Here is a 6,594-nt window from a genome sequence, read left to right on the forward strand (position 1 = left end):
TTTGTGTTGTGCAAAGAGATTTGTCCATGAGATGAGAATTACGAACATTTTATATAGGTAAATAAACTCCATAGGTTGAGCTGGGGCAGAACTTAATGGCTCCTGGAAACTGCCTTTTTTTTTTTTTATTTTTTAAAGAGGTTGGAATGCCCATTTGGACAGAATTTTGCTTTTGTGCTATTGATTACTTCCGTACTAAACTGGTAGCCAGTTGTTCACTTCTAAATGTAAGGGAAAAAACTACCCACACAAGTTAGAAAATGATTTGCCAAACTATTTTTTTGAGTTAGCATGTATGTACTGTTTTAAATCAGTAATGTTTGTTCCTTTTGCTGCCCATTTGGGAGTATGTGGCAATTCCTAGTGCTCTTGTATGACATTACTCTTCCTGAGACTTGTATATGCAAGAAAGTATATATATAAAAGATAAATGGTGGTAACTTACCTGAGTTCTGATTCATTATGGACTTTTAGAAGTCTATTTAGATAATTGGTTCATACTAGGTGCTCAGTTACTCTGACCTTGTGTGGCTTTATTCCTTAAATAGTTGCTTTAAGTGTTACTGGGTAGATGCATGGAAATTGAAGGGCCAATATTAAGGATTTTGATAATGCGTTACTGAGTAAGGAAAATGTGAAGTGGCTTATCTTTGGACAGTTGTATTACTTTGCACTAATCACCTTGTTTGCAGTTGTAGCTGATTCAGTTCTAGACTTTAAGACCAAAAAGATCTCTAATTTAAAGAAACAGTTTTCATATACCTAGAATGAACATTCTGTTTAAAGTGGTCTTGGTTAACTTGGTTCTTGACATTTTCCTAGAATTTTGTTGGATAGGACTAAAATGTTCTATTAGCCAATGAATAACGTCCAAGTAAATTTTTGTTTTATTTTGGAAACTATGCATATTGAATTCTTTGTTTTACACGTAAGCCACAAAGAAATGTTGCTTCATATGGCAGCTGCACTCTGAGAGTACTAAGATAAGCACGTGTTTAGACATTGTCAGAGTGCCCCGACTGCTGGGGTTTTTTTGGAAATAAATGGGCTGAAAATGCGTGGATTTTGTATTTTTCCCATTACATGACAACATGTTTAGGCCTTCATTATGGTGAGCTAAACACATCTTTGTTTAGAGATAAGACAATTGATTTGTGTACTTACCCTGAAAATTCAGAATTTCATGTTTGTTTTTGAGACGAATCTCACTGTGTCACCCAGGCTGGAATGCAGTGGCGCTATCTCGGCTCACTGCATCCTCTGCCTCCCAGGTTCAAGCCATTCTCCTGACTCAGCCTTCTGAGTAGCTAGGATTACAGGCGCCCACCACCACGCCTGGCTAATTTTTTGTATTTTTAGTAGAGACGGGGTTTCAGTATGTTGGCCAGGCTGGTCTCGAACTCCTGACCTCAGGTGATCCACCTGCCTCAACCTCCCAAAGTGCTGGGATTACAGGCATGAGCCACCGTGCCTGGCTGTTTTGTTTTTTGAGACAGGGTCTCCCTCTGTTGCCCAGGCTAGAGTGCAGCGGCATGATCTTGGCTCATTGCAACCTCTGCCTCCTGGGTTCAAGCAGTTCTCATCCTTCAGCCTCCCAAGTAGCTGGGACTACAGGCGTGCACTACCATGCCCAGATAATTTTTGTATTTTTGTTAGAGCGGGGGTTTCAGCATGTTGGCCAGGCTGGTCTGGAATTCCTGGCCTTAGGTGATCCACCCATTTCAGCCTCCCAAAGTGCTGGGATTACAGGCATGAGCCACCAAACCTGATTAAAATTCAGAATTTCTAATGAAACTTCCACTTTTTTAATAAAAAGAACTTTTCATTAACAACTACAGATAATTTGGTTTTAATTTGATTTTGTGTTCTACGCTTTGTAGTGTATTTCTTGCATATTTGCCAAGCCTTTACTTAGGTGCTAAAGTCTAAATCAGGATCTTCTGAAAAATGTATGGGAAACCTGGATTGGATAAAGCTTTTCTTAAAGTAGATGTTCATTGGTCACTATTCACAGGCAAATCAATATGGCAGGTATATTGTGTGTACTTCAGACCTCTGTATTTTGTTCGTAACAGTATACGTTGAAGATGGAGTGGCACTTAGTCACAGTATATCAACAAAATTCAGTAGATTTTGTTGATACACAATCCAGTATTAACAATTGGACTGACCTCTTGCATCTTTAGTCAAATGCTAGAGTTGGAAGTCATGTTGAATTAAGAAATACTTTGTATGCTGAGTCCTTCTAAGTGAAAATACAACAGGAGAGGTTCTCTTCAGGAGGAAATTGACAGTTTATTAAGAGAAAACTTCCAATAAATCGTTGATTGAAGAATTTAACCAGCACTTCTCAGTTACAGGAGAGCATGGATGTTTCCTTTTTTCAAAGTCATCAATCTCTTGCTACTTAGGGTTATTAAACCTTAAAACTAACCGCAGATTTTTAGATGAAAAATTTTGACTTGAAGATTGCAGCTGTAGCTGATGAAATGACTTACTGATTATCCTTGCAAATTATTTTAATCTCACAAGCAGGTTAAAAGTGGGTGTAATTCTTTTTAAGCCATCTCTACAGCTACTCTGAAAGCTACTCTGCCAAAGACAGATTAGAGGCTGTAAACTAGAGACGGAAGTGTTTACAGGAAAGCAAAGGAATCCAGTCAATTTAAGTATGAGAGTTGGAAAAAAAAAAGATAACTTCGGAAACAAGTGTTGTGAAAAGAAGGAAATGCTCTTTGTTACTAATCTTCATCCAATTTTGTAAGTGTTTTTACAGTTTTTCTAATTAGTGAAAATGCCCTGAGGGTGAGTGGGTGTTCTGTCCTTACTTGGTCCTATTACCTATGGGTGGGTGGTAAAATGCCTGAAATTGGAAGGTATCTTGAACCTCACCTGTCATAGACTTGCATAGGCACTGCTAAGGTCTCTTGATGGAAGAATTCCTTAAAGTTGTGGAACTTGAAAAGAGGCCTGAATTGACCTAAGGGGACCCTTTGGCAGCATATGATAGGTTTGTATCTTAGTGATGTGATGGAAGTCTCAGAGGAGCCAACTTTAGAATAATTTTGACACTTGTAAAGAAGAAGTGACCACTAGCAAAGTATGGAGCCAATTACCACAGAATGAAGGAAAGGCACTTATTTGTGTTTCAACAGCTCAGCAACAAAATTGAGTTAAATACAGCCCTAATTCCTTTTTGTTTAAGAAACAGCCTTTATTTTTAGAAAAAGTCAAGTAAATTGGGTGGAGTTCTAGATATTTCAGTTAAAGAAGAGGGAAGAGCATATTTTCTGGTTACTTCCTGTTCAAAGGAGAATGTTTTTATTAATGACTTAAAATACTCCATTTACCAGTTTACTTCAAATAGTTCTTTTCAAGGAGTGGTACTTCCTTTTTCGTGGTCTACCTGTGCCTTGTATTATAGGATTTAGATTAGTTGGGTAGATAAGTTAGCAAATTCAAGAGTGCCAGATCTGTCCTAGTGTCAATTTGTTTTTAAATTTATCTGGTTTTTTAGGTTGATTTTGGAAGAAACAAGAATGACCTAGAACTTCAGAAGTATGGAAACACCAGTTTTGGGTTGCCTCATAAAAATAACATTTTTTGGTCTGAGTTTATTTCAAAGGTTTTTTGGAGACTTCAAAGATTTGTACAGAATCACAGTTACAGTCAACTACAGTGAGAATCCCAATTGATGTAAACTTGTACAGTATTTGCATAGAATGGAATTAGAGAGTATTTAAAAGTTATGCTTTGAAACTAGACTGTCTGATATAAGGTATTAGTTGTGTGAATTCCATTGTTATTTAACCTTTGTGTCTGTTTCCTCATCTGTGAGGTGGTAAGAACTGATTTACAGTCCTTAAAAACTATGCACTAAGTACTGTTAGTGTTATTGATTATAATTAACAATCCCTATTAGAATAGGAATTGGCAAAAATTGGCTTATTATATTTTTATTTATTTTGAGACAGAGTCTCATTCTGTCATCCAGGCTGGAGTGCAGTGGCACGATGTTGGCTCACTGCAACTTCTGCCTCCCAGGTTCAAGTGATTCTCCTGCCTCAGCCTCCTGAGTAGTTGGGATTACAGGCATGTGCCACCACGCCCAGCTAATTTTTTTTATTATTATTTTTAATAGAGATGGGGTTTCACTGTGTTGGCCAGGCTACCTGACCTCAAGTGATCTACCTGTCTCGGCCTCCCAAAGTGGTGGGATTACAGGTGTGAGCCACCACGCCTGGCCTATACATAAATTGGATTTCAAAGACATTAATTACCTCAACTACTACCCTAATGCGCCCATCCCCACATCACTTGATCGTATCATGTGCTTTGCATTTTCTTGGTCTGACAGAAGCACTAAGGGTCAATGCGAGTGCCAGACACAGAAGGCGGAGGGCAAAAGAAACATGGGCCAGGGCCACAAAGAAAGTAATCAGCAGTATCTGTTTCTAGACCCAGTGTCCCAGGTCTTTGAAAACAAATTGGTAATATTTTATTGAGTATCCAATTACAAGAGTAGTGAATAGGTGTGATTAAAAGAATGCAAAACTTTAATTAAAAACTATGGCTAGAGGCCGGGCGCGGCGGCTCAAGCCTGTAATCCCAGCACTTTGGGAGGCCGAGACGGGCGGATCACGAGGTCAGGAGATCGAGACCATCCTGGCTAACACAGTGAAACCCCGTCTCTACTAAAAATACAAAAACTAGCCAGGCGAGGTGGCGGGCGCCTGTAGTCCTAGCTACTCGGGAGGCTGAGGCGGGAGAATGGCGCAAACCCGGGAGGCGGAGCTTCCAGTGAGCTGAGATCCGGCCACTGCACTCCAGTCCGGGCGACAGAGCGAGACTCCGCCTCAAAAAAAAAAAAAAAAAAAAACTGGCTAGAGATAACCATGGTTAGCATTTTGATGTATAGTCTTTATGATTTTTTGCATTGATTTATAAAAGTGAAATGATTCTATTCAGCCTTTCTTTCCTTTTTATTTTTTTCCAGATGTCATTACAAATATTCAGCCTTTTGTAAATGACCATTTCTATGTCAAATATTGATATGCCTTTTTGTTTTTTTTAAAGAGACAGGGTGTGCCGGGCATAGTGGCTCACTCCTTTAATCCCAGCACTTTGAGAGGCCGAGGCGGGTGAATCATGAGGTCAGGAGTTTGAGGCCAGCCTGGCCAACGTGGTGAAACCACGTCTCTACTAAAAATACAAAAATTAGCCGGGCATGGTCGCGGGCACCTGTAATCCCAGCTACTCGAGAGGCTGAGTCAGGAGAATCGCTTGAACCCGGGAGGTGGAGGTTGCAGTAAGCCAAGATCACGCCACTGCACTCTAGCCTGGGTGACAGAGCAAGATTATATCTCAAAAAAAAAAAAAAAAAGAGACAGAGTCTCACTCGTGCCCAAGTGATCCTCCTGCTGCCACCTCCCAGGTAGCTGGGACTACAGGCATAAGGCACCATACCCAGCTAAAAAAAAAAAAAAAAAAATTACAGAAATGGGGTCTTGCTATGTTGTTGCCCAGACTGATCTTGAACTGGCTTTAAGTGATCCTCCGGCCCTGGCCACCTGAAGAGCTGGGAATACAGGCATGAGCCACTGCACCCAGTCTTTCTTACACTAAAAACAAAAAAACTGCACAGAATGCTTTTTATCAATTCTAAGATACATCCCAAATTTCAGGCATATTAATATGTTTAAAAAATTGTGGATCATAGATATCAGTGGCATAGTTTTATTAGCATTTTTTTCTACTTAGAACATAAACTAATGAGATGTCTTAAAACTACTGGAGTCTTAGATTCCTTGAAATTCAGTGTTTCATTGTACAGATATGTCATGATTTAACCAGGTCTCTACCAAAGGGAATTTAAGGCTTTTCCCCCTCACTCCCTACCCCTCACCATTTTATAAAATCAAATGCTGTTGAGGAATCCTATATTCAATTTAATATAATTATACTGTTCCTTGGGCTATAGTGTAGGAGTGAAGTTGCTTATTCAGATTTTATCAAATATTGCCCATCTGCCCTCCACAAAGGGGCCTTACACTCCTGAGTTTTATTTATTTTTATTTTTATTTTCATTTCTATTTTATTTATTTATTTATTTATTTGAGATAGATTCTTACTCTATTGCCCAGGATGGAGTGCAGTGGTGCAATCTTGGCTCATTGCAACCTCTGCCTCCTGGGTTCAAGTGATTCTTATGCCTCAGCCTCCTGAGTAGCTGGGATTACAGGCGTCCACCACCATGCCCAGCTTTTTTTTTTTTTTTTTGAGACGGAGTCTTGCTCTGACGCCCAGCCTGGAGTGCAGTGGCCTGATCTCAGCTCACTGCAAGCTCCGCCTCCCGGGTTTTCACCGTTCTCCTACCTCAGCCTCCCGAGTAGCTGGGACTACAGCCACTCGCCACCTTGCCCGGCTAGTTTTTTGTATTTTTTAGTAGAGACGGGGTTTCACCGGGTTGGCCAGACTGGTCTCGAACTCCTGATCTCAAGTGATCCGCCCATCTCGGCCTCCCAAAGTCCTGGGATTACAGTCATGAGCCACCATGCCTGACCTGTTGGCAAATGTGTGTGTGTGTGAGAGAGC

Source organism: Rhinopithecus roxellana, chromosome 12 (assembly GCF_007565055.1).
Source record: "Rhinopithecus roxellana isolate Shanxi Qingling chromosome 12, ASM756505v1, whole genome shotgun sequence".
Lineage (NCBI taxonomy): Eukaryota > Metazoa > Chordata > Mammalia > Primates > Cercopithecidae > Rhinopithecus > Rhinopithecus roxellana.